Genomic DNA, 18,591 nt, shown 5'->3' on the forward strand with positions numbered 1-18,591 from the left:
CAGTAACTTGACTTATGTTGGTGCCTTTGATTGTGGCGGAGGCACAGTGTATAGTGTAGACATTCTCATTCCACCGCTAATGCTAGTAGAGAGATAGAGATGAGCCATGCTGTGCCCTGCTTGTAGAACACTTTCTGGGCCTGGGAATCAGAGCTCCAGGGCTCTTGAGCTGTAAAAGGGTCTTAACATTCGGTCCAGGTATAGAGAACCAAGCTCCCTCTCCTGGCCAGCAGCTGCTTTCTGTGGTTTCCATAGCATCATAGGGATCAGAATTGGGACATCAAGGCTCATCTGGTTATCCCCCATCCACTGACAGATGGAAACATAATCTTAAAGGGAGGCCAGAGGGCTTGCAGAGGCCGAGTGTCCAGCCAACTAATGTGGAATCTGGGTGTTCTGAGTGAACTCCTCTTGACCTTCCAGCAAGTCCTGGCTTTCCACACTTTGCATTTGGATGACTCCTGGTCTATGTCAAACAGACATCTCTTCCTATGTTTCAGGACAGTGGCGACTGTTGGAGAGGGAATGGGTAGGTTCCCCAGACACTCAAAGTTTTGCCATCTGGTACAAGAGACAGTATGAATTGTGTTGTCCGCACAAATCACAGTGTCAGCTGCCTCCACCTTCAGGTCTAGCCTGAACTCTCTTCTTTCTCTACATGAACTCTCTTCTTTCTCTTGGTAGCTATTCCCAGTCAGTAATACAACTGGCAGGAGCCTGGTCTCTCAGCTAGTGTCATTGAGCTCTGAATCAGAGTGGATTCGCATTTTCTTCAGTCAGGCAAACTACTTAATGTGCTTTCATATTTTGTGGCCACTAAAGATAAGGAGGAAGCCGTAGAACTAACTAACTCAAGGGCCGGAGCCCATGGCTGGTATGTGTGACACCTTGATTCAGTCATAATGCTGCGTACTTCCCCTTCCCTAAAACCCCCACTTCCGGCCTCACCTGGTATAGTGATGTCCCCTCTGCATTTGCTGGGCCTGAGCACCAGATCAGCCAGCAATAGGGAGCTGAGTATAACCCAGAATTTTCAGAAATGTGTCCCCATCCCCTGAATAGATTTCTTCCACATGTACTTTTCAGAAGTACATGTGCACAAAGATGGCAGCTGTTTCAGTATTTCTTACAGTCGTGTTGATGTCATTCATGCCAGTGTGGTGAAAGGAACTCGAGACATGCAAAGAAATCATTATCCTGCCATTTAAACGTGACCTTGTTGGGGACAACTTCCTGGGAATGAAGGACCAGATGTAAGTTGTACACCTGGCAGGGTGATGTGATGTGGAAAACCAAGAACCACAAAATGCCTGGCAAAGGTCGGGGTGAAATGGCCAGAGGTCAGTTGTCTTATTGTGATTAGATGCAAAGGCCAGGGTGTAGGTGAGAGAAGGACACCCCAGGTAAAGGGGCAGTTATCAATCTCGAACTCTCTCTGTGCTCCACAAGGCTTCTGGAAGCCCTGAGCTGACCTTTCTCGCCATCGTGTGTCATGCTCCATGTATAAGCAGTCACTGTGGCAAGCAGTGGAGATGTATGTGGAAGGTGGAGGAAAAGTTAGAGAATTGTTCCAGGTTAAACATCTCTGATTCTGGTGATAGCAGCTGAAGGACCTAGGGAGGCCCTGTAGGCTCAGATCGTCAATGGCCCCTCCTTCCTGCAACCTGCTGGATAGGAGCTCAACATTCACTAGACTGGAGAATGGGATGAGGGCCAGAATGGATGTGTTCCCTGAGCATTACGCATGAGAAAGTTTCATCTCCCCTGGATGAGTGGTGGGGGTCCCTCCCTCAATAAAATCATTTGGATCTGGATCTGACAAGCATCAGGGAAGGGCTGCCTGGGAGCACAGAACTGGCAGGGCCTTGAGAAACGCCTTGTTCTTGACCATTTTTGCATGATTCATCATGTTGGGAGCAGATGAACTTTCTGGCCCAGGCTGCAGCTAATAGAGCCCTTTTCCCAATGAGGCATATCCAGCCTTCTGGATGCCTTCTGGGGGGTCTCCGACTCGGCTGTCCAGCCCTGTTTGGTTCCCAGAAGTGTAGCTATTGAGGAAGAAGCAGATTTAGAGTTCCCTGGGCAGCAGTGGCCATCTCCAGTACATCAAGATTTTGCCTTCCATATGGAAGAGTGCTCGTTGTTGCGCACTTCTTATTAGGGAAATGCAGATCAGAACAACAGTGGTACACTATCTCTCATGAGCATGGCAAAGACTGGAAACCAGTTTTGGAAGGGTTACAGTTAGAAAAAAAATCCATCTTTCATTTCATGTTGGATGTGAATGTCCTTTGGTTCAGCCTCTATGTAATGGAGTATGAATGCCTCTCGAAGTCAGAGGAGAACTTACATATGAATCAGAGATCCCAGCTTCAAGAACACCTATTCCCCATTATATAAAAACATTCATTGAAACATCTGCATACCCATGCAGATAGATACAAGAGCCAGTATTATAGAAACAACCGAAATGCTTACCTGTGGAGGAATGGGTCAAGAGATTGTGGTATATATACACAGTGGAATACTGTGCAGCTGTAAGAAGAATAAAACCATGCATTTAGTTGGCCACTACATGAATGAATCTGGAGAGAATTTGACTAAACTGAAGTTAGGAGAGGTGTAGATAGTGCAAATATAGAGTGATTTCACTCTTAGTTGGGAAGGAATGATTGTCAACAAATGGCCAAAGGTAACACATAGAAAATTGGTTGACAGAACTAAGTTTTGCTGGGGAGAAGGTGTGAGTTGAAGGACATTTGTGGAGAGAAGTGGGGATTTTGGTAGTGGATGTGGTGTAGGAATCATATATGCATGACAACAGTCATGAAACATTATTGCAAAATCAAAAGCACCTCGATTTTTTAGAAAAGGTACTGTGCAGTTAGATAGTTAGAATCAGAAGCAGTCTTGGATGCTGTCCCACTGAGATGGGTGGACAGCATAGTGGTCCTTGTTTTTCATTCATTATCTTCTTTTCGATGACTGGGTTGGCACATGTGCTTGCTGAAAGTATCTGATATTCTAAAGTCGAGGATACATGGGCAAGAACTGGAAGGAAGCATCTAGTGAGGAGGGGGTCCTTTTCTACCCATCAGCAAAGAAATGGACCCTCAATTCTGTAACAGGCTTGGGCCAACAGCCTGAAGGAGCATTTTGGGAAAGGACAACAATGTGAATGAATGAGGTTGGATAAGGGTCCTTTCCATCCTTTTAAGAGTATTCAGCTGACTCTACCTTGCATTTAATTGGAAACCAGGTGCCACCAGCCAGCAGAGCTGGCATACACTTGTGGCATTGGAATTGCAGAAAACTATGTGGGTGTGCTGAAAAAAAATATTAAATATGCAAAGATCACCACTGAAGACAAATATAGAACCCTAGTATTGGAATCACAGTTTTGAGTGTCTTGCTGCTTACTGACTTCTCAGTGTTATCATTTTCCCCAAGATCATCGACTCCATGGTGTCTCTTTATCACCCATTTCTGGCTGTTGGGACTATTCCCATCTTCAAAAAAGTTCATTTCTCATTCTTTTCTCTGGTTCACTCCTGACTCAGGGATCACTTATGGTGAAGCTCAGAGGGTCATATATGGTGCTGAGGATAAAATTCAGGTTGTCCTTGTGCAAGTCAAGTAGTGTCTTACATGCTGTATTATCCAGTTTCTCTCTCCCTCCCTCTCTCTTTCCTCCCCCCCCACACCCTTTCTCCTCTTCCTTTCTAACTGTCCCCTCCATTTTTCCCTTTCCCTAGGTAGAATGGGAACAACCCCACCCCAGCCAGCCTGACCCGAAAGTTCATCTCTCCCAGGGCCTCAGCAGTCACTCCTGGGTGGATTCACTACACTACCATCTGGGGTTCAGCTGTCACTTCTGCTCCCCTACCCCCGATGCTGTCATGGCTTCCTAAGGGATCTCCCCAGATCCAAGCCTGTGTATTTCCCAGCTGCTCTCCATGCTGCTGCCAGATGCATCCTTTTCCAGGCAGCTTTTGGCTGCTGCCATCCCGCCCCAGCCACACACATCTCTGTGGGTTTTTCTCTTTCTGTAGTATCCAGTGCAAAGGCCCCCCCCCCCCCCCACTTAGGATCTACAGGCCCTGCGTATGGCAGGTGTGTGCCTCTCTGACCCAATTTCTCAAGGGCATTTGCACATAATCTCAGAATTCCCCAGCAGCATGTGTCCAAGCTTGCCCATCCTGGTGAACCTTGCCCAGTGCCTGCAAGGAGTTTGCAGCAATGCTGCTACTGAGGTGTCCTGTACCCCACTCCAATCAGATGACCCGCTTTCCTGGAGCCTCTTCTCCCACCAGCCCTTTATACAGACCTGTAGATCTGTGACAACTGAGTCACAGGATGGCTAGAATGAAAGAGCCATGAAACAATAAGGCCTGGCCATGAGATACAGCAAACTGCTGATAGCCACTCACAAAAAATAGCTTTATAGGAGTGGACTCTTTTGTTTGCTTTTCTGGGGCCATAGCTAGAGATACTCAGAGGCTTCTCCCTAAGCACTGCTCAAAGACCCCCATGTATGGCTGGAGATCGAAGCCTGACCTTCAGCATGCAGTGCATTTGCTTCAGCTCTCTGAGTTATCTCCCTCTCTTCCATTAGCTTTTTTTTTCTGCACTATATATATATATTTTTTTTTAATTTTAATTTTTTACAGTGCCAGAGATCAAACCCAGAGTTTCACATAAGCACAGTTCGTGTTCCACATTCTCAGGCTGTTTGCAGAGTTTTAAATGGGTGCCTGAGAGATTTGGAAACATCTCAGAAGTATTTTCCCATGACACAAGCATTTCTGTATGTAGCGACTGCTACTAAGTTTGAAGAGGGTCCAAATTGGGGTGAACAATATTTTACTACTTATAATAGTTTTACTCTCACTTGATGAGAATACCTAATGTATCTCTCGATGTGCATTAGATCATTTCAGCCATACAACGAGTGCTTTGGGTTGGGTAGATTCCTTTGTTTTTGTTTTTGTTTTGGGCCACACCCGGCAGTGCTCAGGGCTTACTCCTGGCTGTCTGCTCAGAAATAGCTCCTGGCAGGCACAGGGGACCATATGGGGACACCAGGATTCGAACCAACCACCTTTGGTCCTGGATCAGCTGCTTGCAAGGCAAACACCGCTGTGCTATCTCTCCGGGCCCCGGGTAGATTCCTGTTTACCACTCATACATGGAAAAGGGGGCATGAGAGGTTTTAGGGAAGCTGCTCAAACCTAGATGTGAGTCATGGAGTTGAGGGCTTAGCATGCCCTCGTTGTAACCATGTTTCTCTTCATCTACCATTTTGTCCCCTCATCAGAATGTGAGCAATTCCCTTGATATTCCAATATGGTCCAATAGCATTTGTGTTAGCCATGTTGTCATAGTTGGTTTTTAGCATTTATTTTGACCGTCTTATTTGTTTTTACTGTTTTATTTTATGACATGTAGTATTTTCAATTGTTATTCCCCCCTTTTTTGGTGAGGCTTTCCAAACAGTGCCCAAGGACTCAAGGGCTGCTTGTGATGCTTGGGACTGATGGTGCTGAGGTCACTGGGGTTGCACCCACTGGTGCTCAGGTATTGCGTGCGTGTGTGTGTGTTGTGTGTGTGTGTGTGTGTGTGTGTGTGTGTGTGTGTGTGTTCTGTCTGTCTGTCTGTATTGTCTGTCTGTCTTTCTGTCTGTCATGTGGGGACTCAGTAGTGTTCAGTTTTCTGAACATGGTTTCTGGCTCTGTATTCAGAAATACTGCTGCTACTATTGCCTAGGATTTGAACTGGGCTGGGATGCATTCTAGGCGAGCAACGCTCCATCACCCCCTTTCCTCTCATCTCTCTCTGGCCCCATCGCTCCACTGTTTCAGGAGAGTCATAGGGCTATATGGCTCTCCTCCCTCCTCTCCTGATGTGACAAGGATACTTGTTCTTGACAGTGTCCTAGAAAGAAGAGCAAGTTAAGGATCACAAACTCACCTAAATCCCCTGAGTATAAGCGAAATTCTCTTCCTGCTATGAGACCTCTGACTCTCCTACCCTTCCCTACATCCACCGTTCCTTGCCACTCAAAGGAGATCTACCTGGAAATATAATCAGGCCTTCTATAGAAAAGAATATAATATATATATATATAGTATACATATATATATGTGTATATATATAAAATATATCTTTAAGCTGGGTTTTAGTTATAAAAAGAATACCCCCCCCTTCACCAGTGGCAACATTCCCACCACCAATATCCCCCAATTCCCCATTCTCACCCCTCCCATTCTGTGGGTGGCATTTGTATCCACTGTTTCCTTTGAGGTGCAGAAGCTTCTCAGCCTAATATAGTCCCATCAGTTTATCTCCTTGTTATCTACTTGCTATCAGTTATCTATTTGTTTGGAGGAGTGCTGTTTCCCTCCTTGAAGATGCCTTTTGTCTCAGTGTCATGGAGTGTTTTCACCTAAGTGTTCTTCTAAGGTTCCCTTGTGGTTCCGAGCTTGATATCAAGGTCTTTAATCCATTTGGATTTGACCTTTGTGCCTGATGTTAGATGGCAGAGAGTGAAAAGGGTTGGTAGTAGTTCCTCTTGAAAGATTTGAAAGAATTCATTAGTGAATTTAATTGGGCCTGGGCTTTTGTTGTTGGGGAAAAATTTTGGATACCATTTTAATTTTCTCATAGTAATGGGTTTGTTTAGATATGCTAGATTGTCTTGTTCAACTGTGGATGATTATAAGAGTCCAAGAATTTATCCAGAAAAGATATGATATTTTCTTAACATTTTTTTTCTTAGTCTCTGGGATGTTTGTTTGTTTGTTTGTTTCAGCAACACCTGGCAGTGCTCTGGGGTTACTCCATGCTCAGGTATCATTTCTGGTGGGCTTGGAGGACTATATGGGATGCTGGGGATCAAACCAAGGTTGACTGCATGCAAAGTAAGTGCCCTTCTCACTGTGACTTTATTTTATTTTTGTTTGGTTGTTTGTTTTTATGCCACAACCAGCAGTGCTCAGGGGTTATTCTTGGCTCCGTACTTAGAAATCATTCTTCCCATGCTCAGGGGACCTTTTTGGATACTGGGGATCAAACCTGGTTTTGTCACAGGTTGACCATGTGAGACAAACTCTCTACCAACGTGCCATCACTCTGGCTTTAAAAAAATTTTTATATGATTTTCAAAAAATATATTTGTTGTCTTTTTCATTTGTTTTTAGAGCACACCCAGTGATGCTCAGGACATATTTCTGGCTTGATGCTCAGGGATTAGTCTTCCCAGGCTCAGAGCACCATATGGGATGCCACGGATGGGATTCCATTCAACCATGTGCAAGAGAAGTAGTTCTACTATATTATCTCTTCAGCCTCCATGTATGAGTTCTGCGTGTGGAAGGTCAGCACCCTGTTTTTCTCCTCCTGCTTCTCATCTGCGCTGAAGAAACATGGGAAGTGAAACTCATCTTTCCATAGTCCATCTTAAGATGTGGCCAAAACATCCATCCTACTGAACTGCTGGACTTCCATCCTCAAAAGCCAGGCTTGTAACATGCAGCCTGGGGATCTTGTGGTAGCCCTGAGCCTGAACGGTTGCTGTGGCCTGACCCTGCCCTGGAATGTGCCTTCAAAGAACATAGCAGCTCCTTGGCTCCCAGATGCCCCTGCTGCTGGGAAGTAACGTATTTCCTATTCCCAGTCCTGTCCCACCCCCTCATTACTTTTAATAACTGCACAGGAAGTTCCGTTCTCTCTACTCGAAGAAGACGGCGACGTGGTCATCATAGTTTTCCAGCTTGGATGTCGACATTTTTTGACTCCCTGTGAGTTTTGACACAGGAGTGTGAAAGCATTGCAGAGATCAGAGACTAGAGAGACAGGGCTGAAGTGCAAATGCAGGGCTGAGCCAGGCACCCGCTGTGTGTGGCAGGCATGCATGTATGGGTTCCTTCTCTAACCTTTCTAGGACTCTGCCAGGCTGTGCCTGGGTGAGTGTTCCCCTGCATACTTGTTCTTTGCCTGGATGCACCCCCGAAAAATAATAATGTGACCATGCCTTTCCCATCGAAAGGCGACAGAGGGCCATCCAGGTCACACCTGACCCTGATTTGATCCCTGGCGCACCATATGAGATTCCCCCCAGCTCTGAACTAGAAATAACTCCTTGGCATTATCAGGTGTGGCCCAAACCATATTACCACCATCACCAACACACTCACGCACACAAAAGAACAACAAAAAACACTGATCTTGCTTAGATCACCTTTGCTCTAAAATGCTGGGTACAGAGCAGACTCAAAAATTGTTTGGTTTTGGCCTTCTGTGTTGTACTCTGGCAGTGCTCAGAGACTCTTAGTAGTGCCGAGGATTATACCTAGACCACAGGCCAGGCCAGCATCCTACTATGCTGTCTCATCTTTCCAGCCCATCCAGTGGTCCTCAAACTATGGCCCGCGGGCCACATATTGTATTTGTATCTGTTTTGTTTCTTCATCGCAAAATAAGATATATGCAATGTGCATAAGAATTGGTTCCTAAGTTTTGTTTTTACTATAGTCAGACCCTCCAATGGTCTGAGGGACAGTAAACTGGCCCCCTGTTTAAAAAGTTTGAGGAACCCTGCCAGTCCTCTCATATTTATAAGACTTTTTGGGGTCAGCACTAGTTTGTCCTAACACACCCACACTCCATGACTTGTTTGTTCTAGGACTGAACTTCTCTAGGTCTCACTTTCACTCATGGCAAGGCATGGATGTGATCGTGCGAACTTGGAGCTTCACACTAGGCCAATGTGAGAAGTGCTGGTTAGCGGCTCTGCTTCCCCTCCCTCCTGCTGTGACATCTTCATAGGACCATGCCCTGGCATTTGTTTCTCTCCATTTCCCTGCAGAAATAGGAGTGCTCTCTAGTCTGTGACTTGCTTGTGCTCTTGTAGGGCACTGAGTGACCGTCCTGTTGTATTCCTTCAGGCAGAGTTAAAGGGATGGGCCGAAAATGAGATCCAAGGAATCCTGACAGAACTCAAGGCTTACTTTCTTCTCACTCTGATCAAGGGACCATATGGGATGCTGGGGTTTGATCCCAGGTTTGACCACTCTCAAGGTGAGAGTCCTGCCCACTGTACTATGTATCTACTCCCATTTGCAGACTTTTTTTTAAGTTATCTTTATTGAAGCACCATGAGTTTTAGTTATAAAAAAAATAACACCGCCCTTCACCAGTGCAACATTCCCACCACCAATGCCCTCCATCTCCCTACTCCCCCACCCCTTGCCTGTATTTGAGACAGGCATTCTACTTCTGTCACTCGCTACCATTATCATGATAGTTGTCAGTGTAGTTATGTCTCTTAATTGGCCTCACCACTCTTTGTGGTAAGCTTCATCCTGTGGGCCAATCTATGTATTATTACAATAACACCTTTTATTTTTCTTAAATCCTGTAGATGAGTGAGACCATTCTGTGTCCATCTCTCTCCCTCTGACTTATTTTATTCAGCATAATAGTTTCCATGTCCATCCATAGATAGGAAAATTTCATAACTTTTATTTTTTTTTCTGACAGCTGCATAGTATTCCATTGTGTATACGGACCAAAGTTTCTTTAAGCCACTCAGCTGATTTTGGGCATCTGGGTTGTTTCCAAATTCTGGCTATTATAAATAGAGCTGCAGTGAATATAGGTGTGCAGAAGGCGTTTTTGTATTTTGTTTCTGCGTTCCTAGGGTATATCCCTAGGAGTGGTATTGCTGGTTCATATGGGAGCTCAATTTCCAGGTTTTTATTTTTAATGAATAATCCGTATTGTTTACCAGAAAGGCTGGACTAGACAGCATTTCCACCAGCAGTGGTGGGAGTTTTTTTTCTTCCCAAATCCCTGCCAACACTGGTTGTTCTTTGTGATGTGTGCCATTCTATGTGGCATAAGATGATACTTTATTGTTTTGATTTGCATCTCTCTGATAATTAGTGATAAGGAGCATTTTTATATGCCTTTTGGCCATTTGTATTTCTTCTTTGCGGAAGTGTCTGTTCATTTCTTTCCATATTCTGGTATATGGAACTTGTATATCTTAGATATTATCCCCTTATGAGATGTGTATTGGGTTAATTGTTTCTCTCATTCTGTGGGTGGCCTTTGTATCCTAGGCACTGTTTCCTTTGAGGTGCAGAAGCTTCTCAGCTTAATATAGTCCCAATTGTTTATCTCTGTTTCCACTTGTTTAGAGAGTGCTGTTTCCTTCTTGAAGATGCTTTTAGTCTCAATGTCATGAAGTATTTTACCTACATGTTCTTCTATATGTCTTATGGTTACAGGTCTGATATCAAGGTATTTAATCCATTTCGATTTGGCCTTTGTGTATGGTGTTAGATGGAGGTCCAAGTCTGCTTTTTTGCATGTGGCTGACCTGTTGTCCCAGCACCACTTGTTGAAGAGGCTTTCCTTGCTCCAGTGTTGCATTTCTTGCCCCTTTATCAAAGATTAATTGATTATATGTCTGGGGAACATGCTCTGAATATTCAAGCTTATTCCACTAATCTGAGGGTCTATCTTTATTCCAATACTATGCCATTTTAATGACTTTTGTTTTGTAGTACAATTTAAAGATGGGCATCTTTTGCAGACTTTTCTATAGTAACCCATGCATCACAGTCAATGGCTCTGACTCAGAGGTTGGGTATCCACTTGGATCCCTGCTGTTCTTTTCTTTTCTTTTTTTTTTTTTTTTTTTTTGGTTTTTGGGCCACATCCGGCGGTACTCAGGGGTTACTCCTGGCTGTCTGCTCAGAAATAGCTCCTGGCAGGCACGGGGGACCATATGGGACACCGGGATTCGAACCAACCACCTTTGGTCCTGGATCGGCTGCTTGCAAGGCAAACGCCGCTATGCTATCTCTCTGAGCCCCTGTCTGTTCTTTTCTTTCTGGTCTGAACCCAGCAGCCAGCAGATCTACAGCTTTTGGTTTATTGTGAACACTCCTTGAAAGAGGGTTATTTGGGGGTGGAAAGAACTGGGGTGGGTCATTTCTTATGCAGGCGTGGCTTGACCTTTCTCCTGGATTTATGGAGCTTGGAAATGCAGGGAAGATTACATTCCTTTCCAGAGAACTGCTTAATTCATACTCATTCTCCCAAGTAGGGTTGTGGATGGCTTCATTGCCTGAACTTCTTGCTGTTTGCTCTCATTCTGTTGGGAGGTAAGGTAGAACATTTGATGGCCAAAGCTTTTGTTCTCAGCCAGCGAGACCAGTTCATTCTTCAGGAGGTAGGTGTTTCCTTATACGCATGAATCTTTCCCCAACCTCCTATTACTTGAGAGGTACTAACTTATTCCCTGGCATGCTATCCACAGCATTGTGCTGACTGTGCTGCTATTTGAGAAATTAGCTCTCCTTGAACCCTTGGCTAAGGTATCAGAGGTCTAGAGCCTGGCACAAGCGAGATCCCGACTGAGATGCCAGCTTGGTACTTGTATAAGTAACATGGTGGTATGTAGTTCCCTAGAAGAACAGTGGGGCACATTGGGGGGATAGGAAGGGTCCAGCTCTTCGTTGTTTTGTCTGAGACTACACTCAGATTTAGAACCTGCCTGATCCAGTGGTATCTCAAAAAGTCACACTGCATGCTGAGCTTTACAGAGGTGTTTCTATCTGCACAACTGGATCTTTTATTTCTCCTAAGAGAAGGTGAACCCCCTTTCCACACTAGCCTTCTGGCCCCTAGAGAAGTAGAGTGGCAGAGAACAATTTTAAGGAATGTGCATTATTCTTGTTGAAACCAGGCTGAGACTGGGGAAAGGGCAATTTTTTTGTCTTTCAGTGAACCTGGCTAAGAGCATCAGAGCTGCCAGTCTGGCCATCTAGACATTTGGGCATTGGGGTTTTCTTTATTTATTTTTCTTTTTAGCTTTTATGGGGGGGACACACATGGTGATGCTCAGGGGTTACTCTTGACTCTGTGCTCAGAAATTGCTCCTGGCTTGGGAGAGCATATGGGATGCTGGGGATTGAACCCGTGTCCATCTTGGGTCAGCCAAGTGCCAGGCAAATGCACTACCACTGTGGTTTTGTGAGGCAGTGGGGCAGTGCTAAGCAGAATAAGAACATCAGTAATCAGTTAGCTGATGATACCTGCAAAGCAGGGCTGCCTTGCACTGAATGCGTCCTCCATAGCATCAAATTCTGGTGGGATGATCCAAGAAATCCATAAAAATCAGATGACCTTTCTGTGAACTCTGGCTGCCCGTTGCTGGCTGTCTGTGCTAGGACATGTCTGATTGTTTGGGCTCACTGCCATTCCCTGTGTAGGTTTTCTACCAGCTGAGGTATCATTTGCTGGATGTGCAGTGGCAGTGTGTGTGTGTGTGTGTGTGTGTGTGTGTGTGAGAGAGAGAGAGAGAGAGAGAGAGAGAGAGAGTGAGAGAGAGAGAGTGAGAGAGAGAGAGAGAGTGAGAGAGAGAGAGAGAGAGAGAGAGAGAGAGAGAATGAATATGAATATCAGTGTATCCCTGTATATTTGTTGGGGAGCAGGGAAGGTGATCTCTTAGCCATGAGAAACGACAAGGTAAGGACCTCACTGTTAATTCTCTGAGTACTTTGTCACTACACCCCAAGGCAGGCCTATGAGACTTGGGGAGAGGGAACCACTGCAGTTACAGCTCGGAAAGGAGCAGGTGGGATTTCTATGTCCAGGGCTGCCTGAAACTAAGAGCGTCTTTTTATGCCCTATTTCTATAGGACTCTCAGCAGATATCCAGGCCAAACCCTTCATTGTGTCCCTATGGAAATCCCACCCAAAGAAGTCCAGGATCCCTTATCCATGGCTTTTGAGTCCCCCAGCACCCCTGGGTGAGGCTGGTTAACCCTTGGGGTCCCCAAGGCTTGGCTGAAATGCCATGATTTGTTTCCCTAGGACATTCTGAACTTTCTGTATTCTATGCTGGCTCCTTAAACAGTACTCCATGGATCACTCCCCACCTGACCTCTGCTTCCAATGGTGCTGCTTCCAACCAGCTACCTGCCAGCGGGGGCAGACAAACACCCCCATTCCAGCCCCAACCAGCCTGCCACCCTGCAGCCAGCTCAACAGGGAGAGCCTGTGCCATGCAGGTTACTGGGCCTCGGCTCAGTGCTGGCCACAGGGCAGGAGGAGGAGTGAATGGCAGGCAGAAGCCATGCTTGGCCAGTCGCCCTAGGCACCTGCCATCCTCCTGTTTGCTCAGCGCCAGGAGAGGAAGTGCGGTGCTTTCCATTGGACCCTGGGCGTTCCGGGCCTCGGGGGCCAGCTGCTGGGGCTGGCAGCTTCTCCCAGGAGTTTTCTCTCTCTCTCCCTTTCAACCACCAAGCAGGCAGGTCTTATCCATCACCTAATATAACCCTAGGAGAAGGCAGGAAGAGGCTGAGCTCAAAAGCACAGAGCAAATACAGGTGGAAGCTTGAGACAAGGGCACCAGGAAATTTAGATCGTGAATGAGAAGAGTGAATCCCCCACCCGCAATCTTCCCCACACACCCCTGAATGTCCTGCCTGGGGTACACACACACACACACACACACACACACACACACCCCAAAATTCTAGCTCCACAACTTTTTGTTTGAGCTGTGGCAGTGATGGTTCCAAGGTTATGGCTTTCAGTAGAGACTCTCTGTCATGCTAAAACAGCATTTTAAACTTTCTGGTTTATACAGCATTTCACCTGCATTAGTTTCCTTGGAATCTCCACAGCCTCAGTGTGAACAAAACAATATTCCTGGCTTCCTTTAACAGGTTTGGTCCCCGAGGCCAAGAGAACTTGAGTTAATTTGTCTAGGGTCTTACAGGGAGAATAAATACCAGTGTAAAGACCAGAAGCCAGATATTTTTCTGAAAATTCAGGCGGCTTTTTTCCTTCACCCTTTGATAGACGTGAACTTCAACGATGTGGGTTTGCCGACCAAGGGCGTTGTACTACTGAAGGTCAAAAATAAAGGAATGATTTTCCCGAGGTGACTTTTGCTTCAACCCCACCTTGTGTGTTTTCTTAGTTTATCTTTTTGTGTGTGGCCAAGTGCCCTATTTCTGAGCAACACCCTTCACCCTCTATGAATCCTTTCTAGGAATTAGTTCAGATATGGTCCTTTTTCTGACCTAACTTTTACTGTGCCTCAGTTTCCCTGTCAGTGAGTGGGAAGAACAGAATATGTAGTCCTTGGGCATTCTGTAAGCTCCACATGTGCTTTCTGTGGATCTTACATGTAGATTCTGTGGGAGGAGGGAGCTGTGATTCTCTTGTTCCCAAATACCCTTGTTGGCAAGTAAGAGATGGAAGTTCTGGCAGAGAGGCAGAGAGTGATGGAGTGAATGGGGTCTAGGATTCTGGCCTTCCACCCTGTCCTGCTTCTAATAGCCTCTCTACTCCCCTCTATTGCTTCCAGCTCTCCTGTGGTACTTAATCACCAGCTGCTGTGCATTTTCACCCCCCACCCCCTGGCCCCAAGTTCCCTGTGTGCAAGGAGGTAGAGTTAGGGCTCCATGTCAGTGGGATCCCAGTTCTACCTTCTGTGTATCCATGAGGGTTTTTTCTTCCCTGGTCCTAGAATTATCTGCCTCACCCTTCCCAACTCATTGTCTTCCCTTGCACAAAATATGTAAGCCACATGCTGTTAGGCCCTGAGACTGTGGGCTGCAGTAGAAGAGAATTCCCTAGGAAGCAGGTGGGAGTCTTGAATCACCTTGGGATCACTTCTACTATAGCCAGAGACAGTGACAAAGTTTGGGTTCAGGCTAAACGGAGAGGGTTCAGGCAGTCTGTCTGCTGCTTCCACAACGATATTCTTTGATCCATGGAGCTCCCTCCTGCCCCAGGTTCTGAGGGACTGTCAGCATGCCCAGTGTACAGGCAGAGACCCTGCATAGCCTCAAGAGGTTCCTGAATGTCTCACTGAGGAGAGGTGAACAGGGGCACACAGTTGAGATGGCCTGAATGAATTCTGAGAACTGTAGAGCTGAGTTTTTGGGGTTCCTCACACCTGGCCAATCACCCCTGGCCAAGTCCAGCCCTGGAGCCCATGGAAAGGGCCTCACCTGAGACCTCAACAGGCTGCCCCTTCTTGCTGCTGGCACCTTCCCTAGCCCACTGCAGCCCTTCCCGCCCTGGGTCCCGCCACAGCCTGCCAGGCCAGTGCACAACGGCCTTCTTTTGTTCTCCTCAGCCAGCCCAGCCCAACCCAGTCCCCCAGCTTGCTTCTTACACCCCTTTGAAGTCTTGACAGGCAGCCAAAGAAACTGGCCCCTGTGCCTACAGCCTGGGGCCTGTGTCAGAGACCGGCAGCCACTTTCCGCCTTGCTGGTTCCTCTGACCTGGCTGTTCCGGGGCCCAGTCACCTGGGGATAGCAGTGCCCGGATGCTCACCTCACATGGTATGACAGTTCATCCAGGGGGCTTCTGACTAGCCTATTCTGAAAGCTTAGTGTATTCTTCAGCCTCCCCTGGAGAGAAAACCTATGCGAAAGCCACCTCCTTGGCTCCCAGAGGAGAGTACCTGCAGTGGGAATAAGATATGAAATCTCAGGAGAGACAGACCTTCTCCTAGGGCTGGGCAGAGGTGAAATGGAGCAGCTCTATGCCACAGTTTCCCTTTCTGACAATAAGGAAGGTAGAACCTGCACTTCATGGCCCAGCAAACTAAAGGTATGGGGCTGATTTTCACTGTGTAGGCATTGTGACTTGCTCGGAATCTCAGCTCCAGGAAGAGTAAAAAAGAGTTTATGGACCCAGCTTTGTCCCCAGAGGCCCAGTCTCTTACATTGTACCACCACAGCCCATGAAACTTGTGTTAAAATTTCATGTGAGGGGCCCAGGAGACAGCTAACAAGGCTAGAGTGTGTTCCAATTTCTGACACTGCATAAAACTCTAACTCCCAAAGCTGGTCCTCAGTGCTCCTGAGCCTGAGCAGCCCCACATATCTAGACCTGAGCACTGAATTGTCCAGCCCCGTTGAACATGTATGACCAGGACTGAGCCCCAGGCTTCCCTGAGCATTGCTTGGTAAAGTTCCCTAAAGCAAAACCAAAAATAAATGTAAAGAGAAGTCTTGTCATCTAATTTTATCTTTGCACTATTTGAGGGCAGGTAACACAGAAAATGCTTCATGGCAGGCACATCCTCTAACACATGTGGACAAGGATTGAAGGGCCTAATCCTGATTTATCAAATTTCTGGCTCAGCACCAACCTCCAGCAGGTGGTACTTGGAGAGAAGATCTTTGGGAGGTGATTTGGGTTAGAGGACATAGGTTGAATCTTCTGAGAGGCATTCTAGACCTTCGGAAAAGAGGAAAATTGGGGCTAAAGTGATGGTACAGCAGTAGGGTGTTTGCCTTGCATCTGGCTGACCCAGGATCATGATTCGATTTCCCCAGCGTCCCATATATTCCCCCAAGCCAGGAGTGATTTCTGAGTGCATAGCCAGGAGTAACCCCTGAGCGTCATTGGGTATGGCCCCAAAACAAAAAAAACGGGGGGGGGGGAGGAAAATACTCTCATTTCCCCATGAGAGCACAGAAGAGAGGACATGAGGAGCAGCAGCAAGATGGTGGCTCACTGGGGACAAAGTTGGGTTTGCCAACCTCAGAAACTGTGAGCAGTAAATCTGCTGTTCTAATCTCCTAGTGTGTGAGCTTTTCTTTCTTTCTTTTTCTTTTTTTTTTTTTTTTTGTTTAGGGTTTACTCCTGGCTATGAACTCAGAAATAGCTCCTGGCTTGGGGACCATACGGGATGCTGAGGCATTGAACCATAGTCCATCCTAGGTTTGCATGCACAAGGCAGACGCCTTACTGCTTGCAGCACTGCTCTAGCCCCAATGTGTGAGCTCTTGTGGTAGCCTGAGCTGAGAGAAAGCACGTTCAACTTGTTTGTACTCACAATTCTTGCCTGTACATTTATGTATGGGAAGTAAACTCTCTCTTGCCACTTTTTTGTCATCTCACCTGATCTGTGCTATTTATTTTCCTGGAAATGATTTCTTTAGGGTGATATTTAAAGGCATTGGAGTAGGGCTTCATGGAAATGGATTGAACCCATTACACAGATGAGAACAAAGTCTCTGAGCAGCAAAGACAAGTTCTCTGCAAATGACCACCAGCAGCTTGGGGGACAGGTGAATCCTGGCCTCTTCTTAGGAAGAGTTTGGCTTCAGGATAAAGGGAACCCCTGACTGCCACCAGCCTTTCCCAGCTGGGAAAAGCTCTATTTTCAGTCACTGAGTCAAAACTCAGTTCCAGCCTCTTGCCCCAAGCTCACGGTCACCTTCAGCATCTTTCCACGTGGCCCTCCTGAGCTGGTTGCCCTTCAGCCAAGGCCATGTCTGCTTCGCTCAGAAGCCCTCGGCCCAAGTCCAAGACTGGGCAGGTGCTGGGCCATTGAACAGTAAATTGTGGACGCAGGGCGCCCGCCGTTCTGGCTTCCAGACACTGCCCTCCCTTCTGGCTCCCCTGAACCCTTTGTACCACATGCAGAGGTTATGTTCCCCAGACCTACAGCCTTGCCAGCCAACTGCCTGGCCATCCATGGGTCCGGCGGCCACTTGGATATCAGCCTCTTTGGGTCACATCTGGGGTTGGCACACCTGGCTTCTGGAACAGTCCTCACGGCTGAGGGTTAAGTAACACCTGGAGGACTTTTGAGGCCAAGCACCTCCTTTTCATGAATCTCCTGGGCTGCGTGGCCGGTGGCGGGTAGCTGGCAGGGGAGGGACCCTTGGCATGGCTGCTCCCTGAATCTGTTGCCAGGGAGGCCTCTGATACCCGCAGGGACTGCCTGCCCAGCTGAGTGCATTGTAGCAGACAAAAGCTGCAAAAAGTAGTGCAAATAAAATGAAAATGCCCCCGGAACTGCCAGGGCACTTCGTAGTCAGCTTCCTGGTAGTGGGTATCAGTGTGGGAAGGCCTCTGAGAGCTTTTCTGAAACTTGGGTGGGGGCTAAACAATGGCATGACCCCTGGGGTGTAAACAGTCTTCACTCCAAAGCTAGGCGGTTTCCTTTGCTTGTCTATACAATGACATTCTCTTCCAGAAAGCTCCCAGGAGCCAAACATCTTAGAATTCTTGAAGGATTTGAGGAGAAGCGATACTGGAGTGCTGATGAGGTGGTTGTCAAATAACTAATTGCAGCTGATTCTGAGTGTTGACTGTGTGCCAAATACTGTTGAGTTTTGCGTGTCTTGAATCATTTGCTTTCAATAATGCTAATGGAAACAACAGCCAATCCTATCCTTTCCTTTTGTCATCACTGAACCTCAGAAATGTTAAGGGGGTGTTCTAAGATGGCACAATTTGTCACAGTCCCATCTCATGACACTGGTGGTTGCATCCATGTGCATAAACATCTCTAGTCCCATTTTCCTTTTTTTCATTTATCTCTCCCATTTTTAAACATGTTATTAAAACAGTTGTGATCTACAGAGTCCTTCATTTGACTTTCAGATATACAGTGAATCAGGAACAGGCCCACCACCAGTGTCATCCTCTCTACACTAATGGACCCATAGTACGTCACATCCTATACCACCACCCTTTGCTCCATAGCCTGCAGTATAGACCCATTTTTAGTTTAGATTGATAAGTTGAGGTACC

Source organism: Suncus etruscus, chromosome 19 (assembly GCF_024139225.1).
Source record: "Suncus etruscus isolate mSunEtr1 chromosome 19, mSunEtr1.pri.cur, whole genome shotgun sequence".
NCBI lineage: Eukaryota > Metazoa > Chordata > Mammalia > Eulipotyphla > Soricidae > Suncus > Suncus etruscus.